The 22,939-nt window shown below is 47.3% G+C and overlaps 1 long non-coding RNA gene across 1 annotated transcript; it reads left to right on the top strand.

Annotated features, from left to right (window-relative positions):
* The first annotated feature begins 4,420 nt into the window (after positions 1-4,420).
* LOC134956682 (uncharacterized) lies at positions 4,421-7,217 on the top strand. The gene is made up of 2 exons (XR_010186086.1): positions 4,421-4,453; positions 6,771-7,217. It is a non-coding gene; the product is annotated as an uncharacterized LOC134956682 (long non-coding RNA).
* Positions 7,218-22,939: the final 15,722 nt, after the last annotated feature.

Below are 22,939 nucleotides of genomic sequence, written 5' to 3' on the forward strand. Positions count from 1 at the left end.
CACAGCTGCATACCGTCCAGGGGGCGGGGCTTATCACCGTTTTGGGCGGAGCTTATTACATCCCGGGGTCTGACTCTGATCTGCCTTGTTCACTCAGGCAAGTTAAGCAACCCAGGTGAGGGGACCCGCTGTGCATGGCTGCGGGGTGCGGGCAGTTCGGAGGTGATAGGGGGAGATTTGGCCGGGAGGGAGGCATTTCCTGTTGCTGAGTGATCAGTGATGACAGGAGAAAAGTCGTTTCTCCTGTCAACACTGGCTGGCATCACTGCAGAGATCATGTGGGCCTATTTTCAATGAGAGGCCTGGAGCTGCAGCTCCATCCGCCCCATTGTTAATCCGGCCCTGGTTACACTGTGCGATTAGCAAAACGTGGCAGTAAGGCATACAAGGGTACAAAGAAAAGCAACTAACAGGACACCTAGTTCTGCAGCTTACATAGTAAGGAAAATGGTCTTGCTCTGTAATTGCTTTCAGAAAATGTTCTCCTTTATAAAAATTTTAAAGTGAGCTAAGTGGAAAATATCAAAAAAGGTTCCGGTTAGATTTTTAAATAATTTACAAAAAATAATAATTATCTGACCAAAAAATAAGAAAAAAATAAAGTTATATTAATTCTCTAATTCTCCGAAGATAGTAAGCACATATTGTGAATTGCATACAATATTTATATGAAGCCCACAAGGATTACTGACACCTCAGGAGGTATGTGATAACTCTGGGCTGTGGTAAGGGTTCCAATGACACAGACTTTGTTTCTGTGCAAAACAGACAAATACAAGTGCTGTGAGACCACCTAAACAAATGTTAAGTACATTCTAAACAACTACAGTGGAGATAATATCGTACAGTTTTTATCTATTTTCACTTAAAAACCAGTATCAATCAATAAAGAAAAAGTGATGAAACAGTGCTGGATGTGATCTGCGGTACAGAATCTGACCTGCTTCCTAGGACTTGACCAACGACTGACCTGCAGAGTCCTGAGAGCCGCGGCACATGACTGGACCAAAAAAGAAATCAGCGCTAAAGTCCCGAAACAGCAGGAGGATTATTGAAAAACGAGCTTCATACAAACATCTATTCCCTCAGTGGTTGTCTCTGAGCACTTGTAGTGGTGTCCTGGGTTGGTGGTCTAGGTCCAATTCAAATTATTTATGGTCAGTATAATAGGCAAAACCAGTGCTAAGCCATACTGAAGCAGCCCCTATAGCAGGGGTGGGGAACCCTTTTTCTACCAAGGGCCATTTGGATATTTATAAAATCCTTTGGGGGCCATACAAAAATTATCAATTTAAAAATTAGCCTTCCCCCAGTAGTTATGCCCCCAGGAATTATGCCCCCAGTCAGTAGTTATGGTCCCAGTAGATATGCCCCAGTAGTTATGCCCCCAGTAGATATACCCACAGTCAGTTGTTATGACCCAGTAGACATGCCTCCAGTACATATGCCCCCAGTCAGTTGTTATGCCCCATTAGATATGCCCCCAGTCAGTAATTATGCCCCATTAGATATGCCCCCAGTCACTTGTTATGAACCATTAGAAAAGCCCCCAGTCGCTTGATATGCCCCATTAGATATGCCCCCAGTCACTTGTTATGCCCCATTAGATATGCCCCCAATCATTTGTTATGCCCCATTAGATATGCCCCCAGTCACTTGTTATGCCCCATTAGATATGCCCCCAGTCACTTGTTATGCCCCCAGTTGATATGCCCCCAGTCACTTGTTATGCCCCATTAAATGTGCCCCCTCTAGTAGCACCGCTTACACACGCACATTAAAAAAACAACAACAAAACACAATACTCACCAGCCCCGTTTCTACTTTCGGACCGCTGCACACCGCCTGGCAGTCCGCTCCTCGGAACTATGGGAGAGACGTCATAACATCTCATAGCACACAGCCGCACACTGGGGGTCATTCCGAGTTGATCGCTAACTGCCGTTGTTCGCAGCGAAGCGAACAGGCAAAAATATGCATTTCTGCGCATGTGTATGGGCCACAATGCGCACGCGCGTCGTATGGGTACAAAGCCCGTTGTGGTTGTGCACAGGTTGTAGCAAAGTTTTCAGTCGCACTGACGGCTGCAAGAAGATTGACAGGAAGGGGGCGTTACTGGGTGACAACTGACCGTTGTCAGGGAGTGTTTGCAAAACGCAGGCGTTCCTGGAAAAACGCAGGCGGGTGTATGACATCAAATCCGGATACGAATAGGCTGAAGTGATCGCGAGCGATCAACTCGGAATGACCCCCACTGTCAGAGCCGGAAGCTGGAGCTCTGGAGTGAGCTCCGGCTTTTGGCTGCCACTGAGGGCAAGGAGCCGGTGCCCGCTGGTAACACAATCTCAGCGGGCGCCCAACATCTCCCTCGGTAAGGTGAACCTGGCCAGGCTGGATCAATCGGCTTTGCGGGCCTTATACGACCCGCAGGCCGGACGTTCCCCACCCCTGCCCTGTAGGAACACAAATTGTCTAGTTTCGAAGAGCAGAAGCTTCTCTTTCTATAAAAGTGTTTTACCAAGGTCATTCTAAGAGAACTGCTATTTCACATAATTATACCACAAAAGAAAACTAATTCTGATCTGATCACTGCTGTGCGCTTTCGCACAGCGGGCGATCAGATCTGAACTGCGCATGTCTATGCATCGCAATGCGCTGGCGCGTCAGACGGCTACAACGGGCTATTGCGAATGGCTACAACGGGCTTCGCCGATCAGTGACGGGATGTCACCACACAGTAGCACAATCTTATTCACATTACAACGCACATAGTGCCCCTGATTCATATTATACCACATAGTAATGCCCCTTATTCACATTATGTCACTAAGTGGTACCCCTTATACATGTTATGCCACACAATAGTACCATTTATACATAGTGCCTACAGTAGTGCCTCTTTTATACAAGTCCCATAATAATATTGCCCCTTGCAGATAATGCCCACAGAAGTGCTGCATATACACATAATGCCCACAGAAGTGCTGCTTATAGACATAATGCCCACAGAAGTGCCACTTATACACATAATGCACACAGTAGTGCCCTGTATGCACATAATGCCCACAGTAGTAGTGCCCCAATGCAAATCTTTGCCTCTGTCACTTCAGCAACTCCATGCCCTGTGTCCCTCTAGCAGCTTCCCTGTGTCTCTGTGTCCCTCCAGCCTCCTCTTACCTTATCTTTAGCATGCAAAGAGCTTGCTCCTCTTCGAGGGGTGGACCACAGGTGGAGGAGGACCATGGAGCTGCCAGGAGCTGAGGAAGGGGGAGGTGGCAGTAGCTTATCAGTAACACTATTGCTACCTACATCATCTATTGACATGGGTGGTGGGGCAGGCTTTTCTGTTGGAATAACTTTGCAGGTCTGTGGAGGAGGTGGAACTAGTTCCACCTATCATCAGAGGTGACGGAACTCAGTTCCACCCCGTCCCCCACTTTAACCCCTGGCTCTCTACCTTGGTCTCCCAGCAAAACAATTGCACCACTTACAGCTGGTACAAAACACAGCTGCCAGGCTATTAACTAACCAGCCCCGTTCCAGCCACATAACACCCATACTCCCTCCACTGGCTGTCTGTAAGATTGCAAATCATTTTCAAGTTTGGCTTACTACCTTTCAAAGCCCTACATGACCAGGGCCCAAGGTACTTGAAGCAGCTTCTGATTCCTTACCTCCCCACTTGATTACCAAGATCTGTAGATGAAGGTCTATTAGCAATACCTAGATTCTCCCGGAATTCAGGGTTGGACTGGCCCACAGGGGTACAGGGCAAACCCCCAGTAGGCCCCGCTGCCTGGGGCCCCACCGCTTCTTCTTCTGTCCCCACCCCCATACATAGGCCCCTATAACGGATAATGGCATTCCATGGTGGGCCCATCATGCCCCAGTCCAACACTGTATATATATATATATATATATATACAGAGAGAGAGAGAGAGAAGCAATAGTACACGAGGACAGACACTGAGACTGGAGGGGTGAGGTTCAGGGGAAATTTGAGGAAAAATTACTTCACAGAAAGGGTAGTGGACAAGTGGAATAGCCTCCTATCAGAGGTGGTAGAGACTAAGACAGTAGAGCAATTTAAACATGCATGGGATAGACATAAGGATATCCTTACAAAGACATAAGGATCAAATAAGGTTTGAGATAAATATATGGTAAGAAAAAAAAAAGGGGCAGACTAGACGGGCCAAGTGGTTCTTATCTGCCGTCAAATTCCAATATTGTGATACATTGATTGTTTAACAATGACTCTAACTTCCCTTAGGTCAGTCAAGTAAAAGATAACAGGGGCCTCAAATCAGAAATGACCAGTTTTGGTCGGTCTGGTGGGGTGTGTGAGGTCATGCTGATGTCATAATGGCAACTGCCTATATCAGGGCTGTGCTGTTGCTGTCTCTCACATATGCCTTCAGAGGCCTGGGACGGCATAGCACACTGGCAGAAGGTTAGTGACTGGACAAAGACTAGGGCAGCTTAGTTTGAATCGTCGGCAGACTTTTATAATATAATAATGACTATTATAATATATGACTTATGACCTTGGGGATAGCATAGTATTGGATTACAACAAATCTCACACCTACTGGGACAGCACCGTTACTTAACAACCACAAGCGCCTGCAAATGGGCCATTGGAGAAATTTGAAGCGCGCTGTCTAGATAGGCCTATAATGTTCCTAATTACAGGTAAATCCTTTATGTGCAGCCGCACCTATGACATCTCCTTGGAGTTGTTTGGTGAGCCTGTAATGTTACACATTAAATCCTTTACTCTCTCTCTGCCTGCCTAAATCCCAGCATGCCAGTATTGCAGGCTGATCCATTTTTATTAATGTGCAGAGGTGTAAGAGAATTATATTGTGCTTTAACCATTACTTTTGTTTTAATCCAATACTATATACAGATGTAGCCACACTGGTCATGGCTACATCTGAGGTAAACGTGCACCCTCAACGCGGCTATGCACACCAGGGACGTGCAGTCAGGGAGGCAGGGGAGGTAGGAGGCAGTGCCTCCGCTGTCATTAATGATTAAAATAATACAAAGATACTTATGACGGTATCCGGACTCCAGGTCGACAGCACAAAGGTCGACACACCTTAGGTCGATGCCAATTGGTCAACACACCTTAGGTCGACATGGACAAAAGGTCGACATGGCCAAAAGGTCGACAGGAACAAGGTCAACATGGAAAAAGGTCGACATGAGTTTTTCACGATTTTTTTCTTTTTTTTAACCTTTTCATACTTAACGATCCACGTGGACTACGATTGGAACGGTAAAGTGTGCCGAGCTAAGCGGTAGCGGAGCTAAGGCACCATGCCCGAAGCATGGCGAGCGAAGCGAGCCATGCGAGGGGACGCGGTGCACTAATTGGGGTTCCCGGTCACTCTACGAAGAAAACGACACCAAAAAAAACATAAAAAACTCATGTCGACCTTTTTCCATGTCGACATTGTTCCTGTCGACCTTTTGTCCATGTCGACCTTTTGTCCATGTCGACCCAAGGTGTGTCGACTAATTGACGTCGACCTAAGGTGTGTCGACCTTTGTGCTGTCGACCCTCAGTCAAAGATACTTATGACACATATTCTGTGTCATAAGTATCTCCTTTACATTAATCGAATCATGTTTACTCCTAGAATGGGTTTGGGAGGCACTGACAGTGGTGCCTCCCGTTGTTAATGGGAACGGGGGCGGGCCAAGCCTTGGCCATAAAAGCCCATTGAAAATATAATGGAAAGCGGCACCTACTAAAGTGCCGCTTTCATACAGGGACGTCCTTTCAACCCATGAAAGCACGCCTCTGTCAGTGATGCCAGATGTGATTGGCTAGCGGATCCGTCACTGAATCCGCTGCCATCACTCACTGGCTGCAGGCGAATGCGGTGGGACGGGGTGGAGATGCGGGCGGCGGGATGCAGTGTGATGCGGTGGCGGGTGGCAGTGGTGGCAGGCAGGGATCCAAGATCCCTGCCTGCCATTCTGCAGAGTTTGGCAGCGGAGCGATACCCATTTAAAAAATGGCGCCACAGCGTCATTTGTTTAAATTAAAGATGGCCGACACAAGCCAATCTCGGCTCGCGGCGTCATCACCCCGCCCCTTCAGGCTGACTTATATAAGTCAGCGCGAGGCAGCGGCTGTCAGTCCGACGGAGGAGGAGGAGCAGTGAAGAGCTCCTGAAAATAGAAGACGCAGTGGATGTCCTGGATGGGCGGTGGCTATGCAAAAGAACTTAAAGGCCACCGCCCTCCAGGTGAAGACACCGGAAGCCCTGGGCAGGCGGCGGCTATGCAAAAGAGCTTAAAGGCCGCCGCCTCCCAGGTGAAGACCCTGAATAATAAAATTTATTTTAAAACTGTGTCTTGTATTTATTTTAATATTTTCTTTACAGGTGGACTCCAGGTGCCAGAGGGCCCCTTAATGTCCGGGCATGCTGACACTTGTGGTTCTCCAAGTGCCGGCATGCTGATGCGGGCTTGCTGGGACCTGTGCCTAGCTGTGCCGAGCTGCAGCATTTGCCGCTCCCATCCATGTGTATGGGGCACACACACTTCTTAGACGTCCAGACGTACGCGGTGCGGTCGTGCCTAATAAGGCGCAATCGCGATATGATGTAGCTACGACGAGAATGGCTACATTTGTACAGTTGTAATCCCTTTAAAGGTCAGAAATGAATGCTATGGTGGTTATGACTGTCCCCCTTTCACCCCCCTCACTCCCATTCATCTTTTGCTCTCTTTTCTCACTCTCTCACCAGTGACGTGTAGGTGCGTTCTTCTGCGGCCGGGTAAAAGGTCAGAATAGCAGATTTGATGTGACAGAAGGGATGACTGGGTTAGGCAAGGTTAGTGGGTGGGCGAGTGGTCTGGGCAAACTCTGGATAGTCTCTTAATGCCTAGAGGGACGGGCAGTCCTTCAGCCATGGGTCCCCAGAGGTTTCCTCCACAAGGGGGTTTTTCCTCTCCTGAGTGCTGAAGGATGACTTCATGAGTCATGAGGCTTATGTCATCTTGTTCCTCTTATAGGACAAGTTTGTAAGATTACTGGACCAATCTTAGTCCGAAATTGCCTATTTTATTATGCAGAGTAAACAATAATAATAATTACAAATAATAGTAATAATAAGAAGACAAAGAAGAAGAGGAAGAAGAAGAAAAAACAGGCAGCATTTTACTTAAAATAAAAAAGACATTTATTTTTTAAATATATTTTGATTGAAGTTGTCTTTATTTTATTAATAAATTCTCTCATCAAAAGATGAAGAAATTACACATATTTGGGATGACAAAAATATTAGGAGAGTTCAGAATCATGTATTCAGATCCGCCCCTATGCATAGGGCATTTGATATGCCTAGGGGTACCAGCAGCTTCTGCTGATTAAAATGATATGTGGCATGCCTATATTCTGTGTGTAGCATTTCATATGCAGATACAGCCACAGTCGCACACAGTATATAGGCATGCTGCATATCATTTTAATCGGCAGAAGCTGCTTGTGCATCCTAGCCACATAGCAATGCCAATAAGATGTATTTTCATAAAAAAAAGGCACCCGACATTAGCAGAGCTGCCAGCTGACTCTCCAGGCATCTCCTGCTGCATGGCGCATTGAGGCAAGATGTATAAGGAGACATCTGTATCCAAGGAGAGGCAGAGGTCACAGTGTTAGCGGCTGTGTGAGTGTTATGTGCGGGTGGGTTGGTTGTGCAATAATGTTTGGCATATGTGTAAGGGACATTATGTGTATAAGGGAATTAATAAAGGTTGGCATAATGTGTAAGGTGCATTATGTTTATAAGGACATTAATAATGTGTGTCATATGTGTTAGAGGCTTTACTGTGTGGTATTATGTGTATAAAGGCATTACTAATGTGTGGCATTATGTGTATAAGGTGCTCTACTGTGTGGTGTTACGTATAGAAAGGGCACTATTTTGTGGTGTAATGTGAATAAAGAGCAAGATGGTGTGGTGTAATATGAATAAGGGGCACTACTGTGAGGAGTAACGTATATAAGGTAAAGTGGTACTACTGTGTGATGTAACGTGAATAAGGGACACTATCACATGATATCATGTGAATAAAGTTGCAGTACTGTGTGGCATAATTTGAATTGGGGGTGCTATTGTGTGGCCATGCCGCTTGCCAGCAAAAACACGTCCCTTTTTGGGCTGTGCGCCGAATGTGCGCACTGTTCCTTTTTAAATTATAGGGTATAGGAACACCAAAATAAGGACTGCTATGGGTGCGGGGTGATGGTACTGGGAAAAGGGTGCAGGGACAGAGGCAGAACTAGCGGTGGTGCTAGAGACACCAGCAAAAATCTTGCCTAGGGCATCATATTGGTTAGGGCCGGCTCTGCATGTATTGTTTATCCTAAGAGAGTACCAGGCGAGACAGCCATGTTGGGCGCACTACATAGGTTACACTGTGCGATTAGCAATACGTGGCAGTAAGGCATACAAGGGTACAAAGAAAAGCAACTAACAGATCACCTAGTTCTGCAGCTTACATATTAAGGAAAATGGTCTTGCTCTGTAATTGCTTTCAGAAAATGTTCTCCTTTATAAAAAGTGAGCTAAGTGGAATATAGCAAAAAAGGTTCTGGTTAGATTTTGAAATAATTTACAAAAAATAATAATTATCTGACCAAAAAATAAGAAAAAAAAAAAGTTATATTAATTCTCTAATACTCCGAAGATAGTAAGCACATATTGTGAATTGAATAAAATATTTAGATGAAGCCCACAAGGATTACTGACACCTCAGGAGGTATGTGATAACTGTGGGCTGTGCATAGCTGGATTAACCATGGGGCTGATGGAGCTGCAGCTTCAAGCCCCCCATTGAAAATAGGCCCACAGCCCGCAGAAGTGAAAGGGCCCATAAATGCTGCCATTACAACGAGTCACACTGACTCATTGTATACTGCAGCCGCCGCCAGCACTTTGCCTGCCGCCAGAGGCAGTGCCCCGCGCTGTATATATATATATATATATATATATATATTTATACACGGAAGTCCCAGCCAGAGTGAGGGGAGGAGTCTCTCTCCTCTCGGGCGCCTCCTCCCCTCAGAATAGTAGCCTCAGTGATGCGATTGCCAAGCCGGGTTGGAGGAGGAGCCGTTCTCCCCACAACTCCTCCCCCCAGACTTAGTGCAGCTGATGAGGACAGCCCGGCCAGATGGGGAGGAGGGGCCTCTCTTAGCTCCTCCACTTTCCTACTGGGCTCAAGGCACCGCAACAGACGCACAATATATACCCATGGGACTCTGCAGCAGCTATTCTTGGCTGCCCTAAGAGATCACCTCCACGTCCATTTATACTGCATTCCTGGATGCCAGAGCGTGAGAATGGAGGAGGCGATAAGCTGCCTAAAGGACCAAGTGATGAGAGTAGGTAAGCACCCAGGGAGCAGACTACAAACTATAAGGAATGGGGGAGTCAAGACACATTACATGTACATAAAGACTAGGAGGAGGGAGCTACAATCATAGGCGTGCGCCTGGGGCCTGGTGCGCACAGGCACCCCCTAATGTCTGGCACCCCCCACATGTCACGCCTGCAGCACAGTCATCACCAAGTGCTCCAGCTCATTCCTGTGACCCCCCTGCGCCCGCCGCCCAGTCATGACTGTATTAATTACTTTATTGGCCATCGCCCACATTGGGTGCACTAACGTTAATGCATACTCCCAGCTCCGCCTCGCAATGTGACGTGATGGTGTCACGCAGCGTGTCCTCCCCCATGGCCGCCCATGCGCTCTCTCTCCTGCATGCTCTCTCTCCGTTTTGTGCCGCCACCACCACAGCGTTCCTCTCAGAAGGACTCGGAGGATGAATTCAGCAGACAGAGTTCAGCAGAGACTGAGACAATAAGTAACCCACCACTCAGTGCTGCAGCTGAGGAGCCTGCCATACTCCTGCTGGGGAAAGAGAGGGGGCCAGCAATGGGGAATATACTGTCTGCATGTATACAGTATATACATGAAGTTACCCCCAAAATTTGGCTCATACTGTGTGGTGTAATGTGAATTTGGCTCATACTGTGTGGTGTAATGTGAATTTGGCTCATACTGTGTGGTGTAATGTGAATTTGGCTCATACTGTGTGGTGTAATGTGAATTTCGGCTCATACTGTGTGGTGTAATGTGAATTTCGGCTCATACAGTGGGGATAATGTGAATATGGCTCATACTGTGTGGTGTAATGTGAATTTGGCTCATACTGTGTGGTGTAATGTGAATTTCGGCTCATACAGTGGGGATAATGTGAATATGGCTCATACTGTGTGGGATAATGTGAATTTCCACTTATACTGTATGGGGTAATGTGAATTTAGGCTCATACTCAGTACAGGCCGGTGGTCACACCATTATGTTTAATTTTATTTCTCTGGGGTGTATTATATCTACTGTATTATTAGGAACTAGTGAGAAATTAGATTAAGCCATGTGATTTTATTGAATGTAAACTAGTGCTAGACATGTCCTTGGGCGGTGCTAGACATCCCCCTCCGGCAGTGCACCCCCTAATTAAATGAGTTGTGCATGCCTATGGCTACAATAACGCACATACAGTAAGGGCTAGGAGGGGAGGGGAGCACAGAGGCTAGGATGGGAGGGGGGCACACTACAGCATATACAGTGATAAAGTCAAATATTTACCTTTTTAACATAAGCTATATACTTATTATAGACAATGTACGCAATAGGCGCACGAGTTGCCGTAATGGTATGCACTTAGCGTAGCATACGCTAGGCCGTGGACGAGACGCACGAGCGGCACGTTCGCTCACGGCTTACGCTTAGTATTGAGCATGCTATGGGCGGCCCGAGTACCGTAATGCTACGCTATTGGCGTAGCGGACGCTGTACCGCGAGAGTCGGATACGAGCGGCGCTGACGCTCACTGAATTACACACAGAAAACCTTATTAACAACACACTGAAAGGGTATGCTTATGCTGTAAACCTTAGTACTGTAATATTACCACAATGTAACGCTGATTAACCTGGATGATATGAAAGCTGTTTGAGCGATTGAGACGCTCAGAAACCCTATATAATAACTAGTAAAACACACACTACTTGCTAAGGTTCCAACACCTTTATAGACGATATTAGTAAGTAAAGGGAAAAGAAAAAAACAGTTTACAGCTTATACACTACAGTCCTAACATTAATAACTAAACAGAATAACTAAACAGAAATATACACAATAGCGAACGATCACAAATAGAATAAACACAAAGAGAATAAATGGCAAACACTTATAGGATAACAAAAAAAAAGAACAATCGCATACACACAGAGTAACGAAATGGCCACAGAGAAACTTACACACGTGGGAATGACTCGCAGGCGCTATCTGGAAACCAGCTCTCAGTCATCACTGGGAAAACCTTTGTGGAGAGAAGTGAGCTGGTCTGGCTATGGGGGTCTTTATATACACAGTATACTGTACAATACAATGGTCCTATAAACTCCTTGTTCATTGGACACAGGAATGTCTCTCTGCACTATAACAAAAGGTCATAGGTGGATTTGAACAGGTGAGCTGTGACTATTTCAAACTGCTCAGGTGGGAGGTATCCACAGGATTCCCGCCGCATGGATAATGAACTGCAAATACAGTAAATGTCCATAAACTTCTTATAGACATAACTATACGCAGGAGCGATTAATCTCTTCCTAACCAACACCGGAATGTTTCTAATAAAATACTCTTCCGTTAGATACTAGACACCACCGTTCAGCCTTTGCCTGACCCTTCATATCATGCAAAGAGGAATTCCCAAGTCCCCGAACCATTTACACTAAACATACTTGCAGATATTATTAAGGGGAATACTATCTACAAAACACGCTATATGGGTTAACTATGCTATAAACGAGTCGCCAGCTACAGGCTCACAAACTCCGCCGTAAATACCCACATTATGCGCAATATCGCTGTAGCGATATTACGCAACTTGCGGATGTGTGCACGTACGGCGGACTGAGTGCACGCGCAGCGGGCATGTGCATGGGGTTAGTATATGGCAATGCGAAGCATGATATATTTCGACTTTGACAACAGACTAGGAGAGGAGGGGGACACACTAATGCATATACTTTACTCACTCCTTTTCAGTGGCCATGCCCCCATTTTGGGTGTGCGCTACAGTACTCCCATTTAATTTCCCATACCCCCACTTCAAAACTCCCATTTCGACAGTCACTGTTACTGTAAGTGGTTGAAGGCAGGAACTAGCGATGACCTCCATGGAGATAGCCACACCCATAGCACAGACTACACTCCCTATTTAGACCACCCCCACCGCAGCACTTGTCACATCTCCTACCAAGTCACACAATAGGCCTAATGACACAGACTTTGTTTCTGTGCAAAATAGACAAATACAAGTGCTGTGAGACCACCTAAACAAATGTTACTTACATTCTAACAACTACAGTGGAGAGAATATCATACAGTTTTTATCTATTTTCACTTTAAAACCAGTATCAATAAAGAAAAAGTGATGAAACAGTGCTGGATGTGATCTGCGGTACAGAATCTGACCTGCTTCCTAGGACTTGACCAACGACTGACCTGCAGAGTCCTGAGAGCCGCGGCACATGACTGGACCAAAAAAGAAATCAGCGCTAAAGTCCCGGAACAGCAGAAGGATTATTGCAAAATGAGCTTCATACAAACATCTATTCCCTCAGTGGTTGTCTCTAAGCACTTGTAGTGGGGTCCTGGGTTGGTGGTCTAGGACCAATTCAAATTATTTATGGTCAGTATAATAGCCAGTGCTAAGCCTTACTGAAGCAGCCCCTATAGCAGGGGTGGGAAACCATTTTCTACCAAGGGCCATTTAGATATTTATAAAATCCTTCGGGGGCCATACAAAAATTATCAACTTAAAAATTAGCCTGCCTCCAGTAGTTATGCCCCCAGGAATTATGCCCCCAGTCAGTAGTTATGGTCCCAGTAGATATGCCCCAGTAGTTATGCCCCCAGTAGATATACCCACAGTCAGTTGTTATGACCCAGTAGACATGCCTCCAGTACATATGCCCCCAGTCAGTTGTTATACCCCAGTACATACACCCCCAATCAGTTGTTATGCCCCATTAGATATGTCCCCAGTCAGTTATTATGCCCCATTAGATATGCCCCAGTCACTTGCCCCCAGCCACAGGTTCAGGGGAAATTTGAGGAAAAATTACTTCACAGAAAGGGTAGTGGACAAGTGGAATAGCCTCCCATCAGAGGTGGTAGAGGCTAAGACAGTAGAGCAATTTAAACATGCATGGGATAGACATAAGGATATCCTTACAAAGACATAAGGATCAAATAAGGTTTGAGATAAATATATGGTAAGATAAAATAAATAAATAAAGGGGCAGACTAGACGGGCCAAGTGGTTCTTATCTGCCGTCAAATTTCAATATTGTGATACATTGATTGTTTAACAATGACTCTAAAGGGGGTACACACGGAGCGATAATCTAAGCAATCTGACTAGATTGCTTAGATTTTCATCAAGATCGCTCCGTGTGCAGCCCTAACAGCGATAGCGATGCGCAGCCCCACGCATCGCTGGTGCTAGATTGGCCTGCATGCAGGCCAATCTAGCGGGTTGCTCACTTCACCCGCTGGGTGAAATGAGCGGCCCCCCCATCTCCCCCCGCACGCTCAGCACAGATCGCGCTGTGCTGTGCGCCGGGAGAGATGTGTGCTGAGCGGTTTGCATCGGGCCGTGAGTACCGGCCTTAACTTCCCTTAGGTCAGTCAAGTAAAAGATAACAGGGGCCTCAAATCAGAAATAACCAGTTTTGGTCGGTCTGGTGGGGTGTGTGAGGTCATGCTGATGTCATAATGGCAACTGCCTATATCAGCGCTGTGCTGTTGCTGTCTCTCACATATGCCTTCAGAGGCCTGGGACGGCATAGCACACTGGCAGAAGGTTAGTGACTGGACAAAGATAAGGGCAGCTTAGTTCCAATCGTCTGCAGACTTTTAGCATGACTATTATAATATATGACTTATGACCTTGGGGATAGCATAGTATTGGATTAAAACAAAATCTCACACCTACTGGGACAGCACCGTTACTTAACAACCACAAGCGCCTGCAAATGGGCCATTGGAGAAATTTGCAGCGCGCTGTCTAGATGGGCCTATAATGTTCCTAATTACAGGTAAATCCTTTATGTGCAGCCGCACCTATGACATCTCCTTGGAGTTGTTTGGTGAGCCTGTAATGTTGCAAATTAAATCCTTTACTCTCTCGCTGCCTGCCTAAATCCCAGTATGCCAGTATTGCAGGCTGATCCATTTTTATTAATGTGCAGAGGTGTAAGAGAATTATATTGTGCTTTAATCATTACGTTTGTTTTTATCCAATACTATATACAGATGTAGCCACGCTGGTCATGGCTACATCTGAGGTAAACGTGCACCCTCAACGCGGCTATGCGCACCTGGGACGTACAGTCAGGGAGGCAGAGGAGGTAGGAGGCAGTGCTTCCCCTGTCATTAATGATTAAAAAAATACAAAGATACTTATGACACATATTCTGTGTCATAAGTATCTCCTTTATATTAATCGAATAATTTTTACTCCTAGAATGGGTTTGGGAGGCACTGACAGTGGTGCCTCCCGTTGTTAATGGGAACGGGGGCGGGCAGGAGCGGGGGCGGGCCAAGCCTTGGGCAGTAAAAGCCCATTGAAAATATAATGGAAAGTGACACCTACTAAAGTTCCGCTTTCATACAGGGACGTGCTTTCAACCCATGAAAGCATGCCTTTGTCAGTGATGTCAGATGTGATTGGCCAGCGGATCCGTCACTGGATCTGCTGCCATCACTCACTGGCTGCAGGCAAATGCGGCGGGACGGGGAGGAGATGCGGGCGGCGGGACGCGGAGTGATGCGGTGGCGGGGGTCAGTGGTGGCAGGCATGGATCCAAGATCCCTGCCTGCCATTCTGCAGTTTGGCAGCGGAGCGATACCCATTTAAAAAATGGCGCCACAGCGTCATTTGTTTAAATTAAAGATGGCCGACACGAGCCAATCACGGCTCACCGCTTCATCACCCCACCCCCTCAGGCTGACTTATATGTCAGTGAGAGGCTGCGGCTGTCAGTCCGACGGAGGAGGAGCAGTGAAGAGCTCCTGAAGATAGAAGACGCCGTTGAAATCCTGGATGGGCGGCGGCTATGCAAAAGAGCTTAAAGGACGCCGCCCACCAGGTGACAACGCCGGAAGCCCTGGGCAGGTGGCGGCTATGCAAAAGAGCTTAAAGGCCGCCGCCTCCCAGGTGAAGACCCTGAATAATAAAATTTATTTTAAAACTGTGTCTTGTATTTATTTTAATATTTTCTTTACAGGTGGACTACAGGTGCCAGAGGGCCCCTTAATGTCCGGGCATGCTGGCACTTGTGGTTCTCCAAGTGCCGGCATGCTGAGGCGGGCTTGCTGGGACCTGTGCCTAGCTGCAGCATTTGCTGTTCCCATCCATGTGTATGGGGCACACACACTTCTTAGACGTCCAGACGTACGCGGTGCGGTCGTGCCTAATAAGGCGCAATCGCGATATGATGTAGCCACGACGAGAATGGCTACATTTGTACAGTTGTAATACCTGTTAGCGTCAGAAATAAATGCTATGGTTTGACTGTCCCCCTTTCACCCCCCTCACTCCCATTCATCTCTTGCTCTCTTTTTTTACTCTCTCACCATTGACGTGTAGGTGCGTTCTTCTGCGGCTGGGTAAAAGGTCAGAATACCAGATTTGAGGTGACAGAAGGGATGACTGGGTTAGGCAAGGTTAGTGTGTGGGCGAGTGGTCTGGGCAAACTCTGCATAGTCTCTTAAGGCCTAGAGGGACGGGCAGTCCTTCAGCCATGGGTCCCCAGAGGTTTCCTCCACAAGGGGGTTTTTCCTCTCCTGAGTGCTGAAGGATGACTTCATGAGTCATGAGGCTTACGTCATCTTGTTCCTCTTATAGGACAAGTTTGTAAGATTATGGACCAATCTTAGTCCAACATTCCCTATTTTATTATGCATATAAATAATAAATGTTATTTTAAAACTGTGTCTTGTATTTATTGTAATATTTTCTTTACAGGTGGACTACAGGTGCCAGCGGGCCCCTTAATGTCCGAGCATGCTGGCACTTGTGGTTCTCCAAGTGCCGGTATGCTGAGGCGGTCTTGCTGGGACATGTGCCTAGCTGTGCTGAGCTGCAGCATTTGCCGCTCCCATCCAGGCATATGGGGCACACACACTTCTTAGACGTCCAGACGTACGCGGTGCGGTCGTGCCTAATAAGGCGCAATCGCGATATGATGTAGCCACGACGAGAATGGCTACATTTGTACAGTTGTAATCCCTGTTAGAGTCAGAAATGAATGCTATGGTGGTTATGACTGTCCCCCTTTCACCCCCCTCACTCCCATTCATCTCTTGCTCTCTTTTTTCACTCTCTCACCATTGACGTGTAGGTGCGTTCTTCTGCGGCCGGGTAAAAGGTCAAAATAGCAGATTTGAGGTGACAGAAGGGATGACTGGGTTAGGCAAGGTTAGTGGGTGGGCGAGTGGTCTGGGCAAACTCTGCATAGTCTCTTAATGCCTAGAGGGACGGGCAGTCCTTCAGCCATGGGTCCCCAGAGGTTTCCTCCACAAGGGGGTTTTTCCTCTCCTGAGTGCTGAAGGATGACTTCATGAGTCATGAGGCTTATGTCATCTTGTTCCTCTTATAGGACAAGTTTGTAAGATTACTGGACCAATCTTAGTCCAACATTCCCTATTTTATTATGCAGAGTAAATAATAATAATTACAAATAATAGAAAGAAGAAGAAGAAGAAGAAGAAGAAGAAGAAGAGGAAGAAGAAGAAAAAACAGGCAGCATTTTACTTAAAATAAAAATAGACATTTATTTTTTAAATATATTTTGATTGAAGTTGTCTTTATTTTATTAATAAATCCTCTCAAAAGGTGAAGAAATTACACATATTTGGGATGACAAAAATATTAGGAGAGTTCAGAATCATGTATTCAGATCCGCCCCTAGGCATATGGCATTTGATATGCCTAGGGGTACCAGCAGCTTCTGCTGATTAAAATGATATGCGTCATGCCTATATTCTGTGTGTAGCATTTCATATGCAGATACAGCCACAGTCGCACACAGTATATAGGCATGCTGCATATCATTTTAATCAGCAGAAGCTGCTTGTGCATCCTAGCCACATAGCAATGCCAATAAGATGCATTTTCATTAAAAAAGGCACCCGACATTAGCAGAGCTGCCAGCTGACTCACGCCATGCATCTCCTGCTACATGGCGCATTGAGGCAAGATGTATAAGGACACATCTGTATCCAAGGAGAGGCAGAGGTCACAGTGTTAGCGGCTGTGTGAGTGTTGTGTGCGGGTGGGTTGATTGTGCAATAATGTTTGGCATATGTGTAAGGGACATTGGGGGTAATTCCAAGTTGATCGCAGCAGGATTTTTGATAGCAATTTGGCAAAACCATGTGCACTGCAGGGGAGGCAGATATAACATGTGCAGAAAGAGTTAGATTTGGGTGGGTTATTTTATTTCTGTGCAGGGTAAATACTGTCTGCTTTATTTTTACACTGCAAATTAGATTGCAGATTGAACACACCCCACCCAAATCTTACTCTGTCTGCACATGTTATATCTGCCTCCCCTGCAGTGCACATGGTTTTGCCCAATTGCTATCAAAAATCCTGCTGCGATCAACTTGGAATTACCCCCATTATGTATATAAGGGTATTAATTAAGGTTGGCATAATGTGTAAGGCGCATTATGTTTATAAGGACATTAATAATGTGTGTCATATGTGTTAGGGGCTTTACTGTGTGGTATTATGTGTATAAAGGCATTACTAATGTGTGGAATTATGTGTATAAGGTGCTCTACTGTGTGGTGTTACATATAGAAAGGGCACTATTTTGTGATGTAATGTGAATAAAGAGCAAGATGGTGTGGTGTAATATGAATAAGGGGCACTACTGTAAGGAGTAACGTATATAAGGTAAATTGGTACTACTGTGTGATGTAACATGAATAAGGGACACTATCGCATGATATCATGTGAATAAAGTTGCAGTGCTGTGTGGCATAATTTGAATTGGGGGTGCTATTGTGTGGCCATGCCGCTTGCCAGCAAAAACATGTCCCTTTTTGGGCTGTGCGCCGAATGTGCGCACTGTTCCTTTTTAAAATATAGGGTATAGGAACACCAAAATAAGGACTGCTTTGGGTGCGGGGTGATGGTACTGGGAAAAGGGTGCAGGGACAGAGGCAGAACTAGTGGTGGTGCTAGGGGCACCAGCCAAAATCTTGCCTAGGGCATCATATTGGTTAGGGCCGGCTCTGGTTCCAGGGGTCTTACAGTTCCTTTCTCAGCCGGGTCAATAACTTGATCTCTATGGAGAACCAATCACAAGCTATTATTGCTGGTTGTCATTGGTCCTCTTACGTGCGTTCCACCTTACATTAATTAGGTGTAGCAGCCATGGGAAGTGGTCCACTTTGGATAAGGAGGGAAGTGTTGGCTTCTGCACAAATAACAGAAGCTCTAGCACTTTGGGGCTCATTTATCAGTGATAATAAGACTCATTGTGAATGATTAAACTAGTTGTGTATGGTAAATGGTTCCCCAGCCAATCAGCTCTGGATTGTCATGTGTTCATCTCCTTACTGTCATGTGTTTGAAAAGTGACAATTAGAAGCTGATTGTCTGGAGCACCATTCATCATATGCAACAAGTTTTAGCAGTCAGCAGTCAGCCACCGATCCCACAAGGGGCTTCGTCGCGCTGGCCCCCTGTCTGACATCCTGAACGCCGGGATCCCGGACGCTGGTCACCCGTACCCAACACACATTACCTCAGGAGTTCCCATACTTCTGAAACAGAAAATTGCATTTTATCATTCTCAAATTAACAGAGTTTTCTGCAGCGGGGTACACTGGTATTCCACAGAGAATAACATTGGGGTGTAGAGTTGGATCTTGATCCGAGGCACCAACAGGCTAAAGCTTTGACTGTTCCCAAAATGCATTGCACCGCCTCCTCTATATCCCCGCCTCCAGGCACTGGAGCTCAGTTTGTAAGTTGGTGCATGCAGTGCAGGCAGCTCATACCCCTTTCACACTGACAAATATTTCCCAGGTTATTGCACATGAACGCATCAACCCAGGAATTTGCTCAGTGTGAAAGGGTACTTAAAGAATATCCCGGGACGAGTGTCCCGGGATTTCATCCCAGGTCTCGACCGGGGTTGAATCCGGGATTGTCCCGGGATGCAGTGTAGTGTGAACGGGTAAGCCAGGTGAAGGCGACCCGGCACCCATTCTCTGCATAGGAAGAGGCGGAGCTTGGGGATGATGATCTCCAAGCGCCAATAGCGTCAGTGGTGACGTCACCAACCCGGCAATATGCTGGGTCGGTTTGCAAGTCTGAAAGGGGTATCAAGCCGGGTCGCACCTGGGAAACACCCGTGTACATATTCCCGGGTGCGACCCGGCTATGTCAGTGTGAAAGGGGTATCACAGGGAGGGCTGCGCTAGGCGCAGCCTAGAAAAGAGCTTTTCTGACAAGAAAGAAGACCTCAAGGGCCTCAGCATAGGCACTTTGTGCTATATGTCATGCTGACATATCGTGCTGCGGCTCCCTCGCCTTCCCCAGCAGCGCTGTATACCCCCGCGCCTTGGTTGCTGGGTACTTACAGCAGAGATGCTCCGGTCTCATCATGCACACATACCGCCGCTGCTCTCCTGGATCGGGAGGAGGCAGTGGTGGAACTAGCGAGCGGTGGGCCCAGGTGCGACAAAATGCTTTGGGCTCACCCCCCCCTCATCCCATCCAAGTCCACCCCCTCACCCCTGGAGAGGATCTGGTGAGGGGGACCTGCTCAGGGCCAGAGAAATGGATACCTAGCAACAGTGCCATAACGAGACATTTTAGCACTGTGTCCAAGAAACGGCATCGGAGCCCCACCCCTGCATGCAAAACAGGGGCAGTGCGTGGCGTAGGCGCGCACAAAAATACATAGGGGCATGGCTTCGTGGGGAAGGGGTGTGGCCACAAAATAATACCAATTCATATAACGGTGCACAGTAGTCTCCATTATTCAAATTACGCCGCACAGTAGCGCCACTACACCAGGTAGAGCCCTTTTACACCTTACGGCGGACAGATTCCCCTTTTTACACATTACGGCAGACAGCGTCCCCTTTTTACACATTACGGGAGACAGTGTCACCTTTTTACACATTAAGGCAGACAGCGTCCCCTTTTTACACATTAAGGCAGACAGCGTCCCCTTTTTACACATTACGGCAGACAGCAACCCCTTTTTACACATTACGGCAGACAGCGTCCCCCTTTTTACACATAACAGCAGACAGCATGCCCTTTTTACACATTACGGCAGACAGTCAGGGCCGGTTCCGGGACTTCTGGCGCCCCAGGCGGCATTAGGGGGCGTGGCTTCATACAGGGGGCGTGATCAGTTACGCCCCCTGTACTGTTGTAGGATGTGCGGTGCGCGATGACGTCATCGCGCACCGCACAGCAAAGGTCCTTTCCATGAAGGTAAAGTAGACGCTAATCGTCTAGTTCCCTTCGTGGAGAGGACCTTTGCTGTGCGGTGCGCGATGACGTCAACGCGCACCGCACATCATTACAGCGAAGGTCCTCTCCAGGAAGGGAAACTAGACGCGTAGCGTCTAGTTTCCCTTCACAGCGGGCAGCCCACGAAGGGAAACTAGACGCGAGGCGTCTAGTTTCCCTTCACATCGGACAGCGGGGCAGCGGGCCGCGGCAGCGGGGGGCACCACAGCACCAGCGGATCTTGCCATGGTGAGGCGCCCTCCGGATGGCGCCGGCGCCCTCCGGATGGCGCCGGCGCCCTCCGGAAGGCGGCGCCCCGGGCAAAAGTCCTGCTTGCCTGTGGCAAGATCCGCTACTGCAGACAGTGTGCCCTTTTTACACATAACGGCGGACAGCGTCCCCCTTTTTACACATAACGGCAGACAGCGTCCCCCTTTTTACACATAACGGCAGACAGCGTGCCCTTTTTACACATTCCGGCAGACAGCGTCCCTTTTTTACTCATTATGGCAGGCAGATTCCCCCTTTTTACAGATTACGGCTGACAGCGTCCCCCTTTTTTACACATAACGGCAACAGCGTCTCCCTTTTTACACATTAAGGAAGAAAGAAAGAAAGAAAGAAAGAAAGAAAGAAAGAAAGAAAGAAAGAAAGAATTACACTTACTGTCTCCGCTGGCTCAGGCTCCTCGGTGCAGCTTCTGGCAGAGATCCTGATTCCCGGGCAGGAGAGAAGGAGGAGGAGGGAGGTGGAGGAGGGAGCCGCAGCAGCGCTGTGTTATTGGTGGAGGCGCTGCTGCTGCTGTCCCAGTCCTTCACTATAGACTGTTCTCCGCCGCTGTGAATGCTGGGAGGTGCTTCACAGCGTCGGAAGACAGCCTATGGTGAAGCAGAGGGACAGCAGCAGCAGCGCCTCAACCAATAACACAGCGCTGCTGCGGCTCCCTCCTCCACCTCCCTCCTCCTCCTTCCCCCCGTGGCAGCTGCGCTCCTCTTCTCTCCTGTGAGCTGCGGGCGGCTGTGTGCTGCGGGCAGCGGTTGCCCGCAGCACACAGCGGCATGTAATGAGTCAGTTTGACTCATTACATGCTTTTGGCCCCTGCACAGTGGCGGGCAACAGTGCAATGCACTGGTTGCACTGGCGGTAGTTCCGCTTCTGGGAGGAGTAAAGAGGGTCCCCCAGGCGGGACCCACCGAAATCGCGATCCGGACGCGGTCTCCGGAGATGGACAGCGCCGCTAGCGTGGACACTGTGGCCGCGCAGGGACCCCGCTATATCCACGAGGGCAAGGAGCACAGGTCGGATTTACTAAAATCTGTTTAGTACAGGCTCCATAGTACCTGGTGGTGAAGTCAAGCAGAGGGGATAAGGCTCTGACCTGTAGCCCAGCCCCAGGCGTCATCTACAGCAGGTGTTCCCGCCCTGAAGCTGCATCTCTCTCTCCCTCACTCCCTGTCAGCGTTTGGGCGCCATTACACAGAGCTGCGCTGATTCTGGGACTGCTGGGCTCTGTCTCCTCTGTAAAGCCGCCTGCCTCATCAGCGCTGAGCATTTACAGGACACTTGAGTATTCTACATGTCGTTTAGACAGTGTTAGTTAAGAACAAGTGCATAACTAGAGATATTTAGTACAAGTATCCTGTGATATACATCCAGTATTTACTGTGCATTGTTATATCTGTATACATACATAGCTTTACTTAGTATTGCTAGTCCAGTGCAGTTTTATTGTTGTTGTTTGTAATAATTTCTGCATTGCACATGTGACTGTGTGTGCCAATAGCTGCTGTGTGGTTCCTATTCCGTGTATCTCATACATATTGCTATCCATATATTCTGTACCCTGACAAGGGCTAAGTGCATCAGGGTCATATATATATATATATATATATATATACATATGTATATAGATATATATATATAAATGAAGAAAGGAGCGGCACTCAGCGTCTTAACCAGATAATGAAGTGTATTAACAACACACCATGAAATCCAACGTTTTGGGGCGCGCAGGCCCCTTTGTCTACCCACTATTATTGAGAAGGCACCGGTGCGTTGTTGGACAGTGAATAGGAGTGCCGATCCATTTCCATCCTTTTATATATATCTATATATATAGAGAGAGGGAGGGAGGGAGGGAGGGAGGTAGGGGGAGAGAGAGAGAGAGAGAGAGAGAGAGAGAGAGAGAGAGAGAGAGAGTGTTTCACAGGATATACTGTTTGGTATTTTTCTCTCTGTATTTCAGTCACTTTATACCACTTAAATCCTCTGTTTGTGATC

This window comes from Pseudophryne corroboree, chromosome 9 (genome assembly GCF_028390025.1).
Source record: "Pseudophryne corroboree isolate aPseCor3 chromosome 9, aPseCor3.hap2, whole genome shotgun sequence".
In the NCBI taxonomy this organism is placed as follows: domain Eukaryota; kingdom Metazoa; phylum Chordata; class Amphibia; order Anura; family Myobatrachidae; genus Pseudophryne; species Pseudophryne corroboree.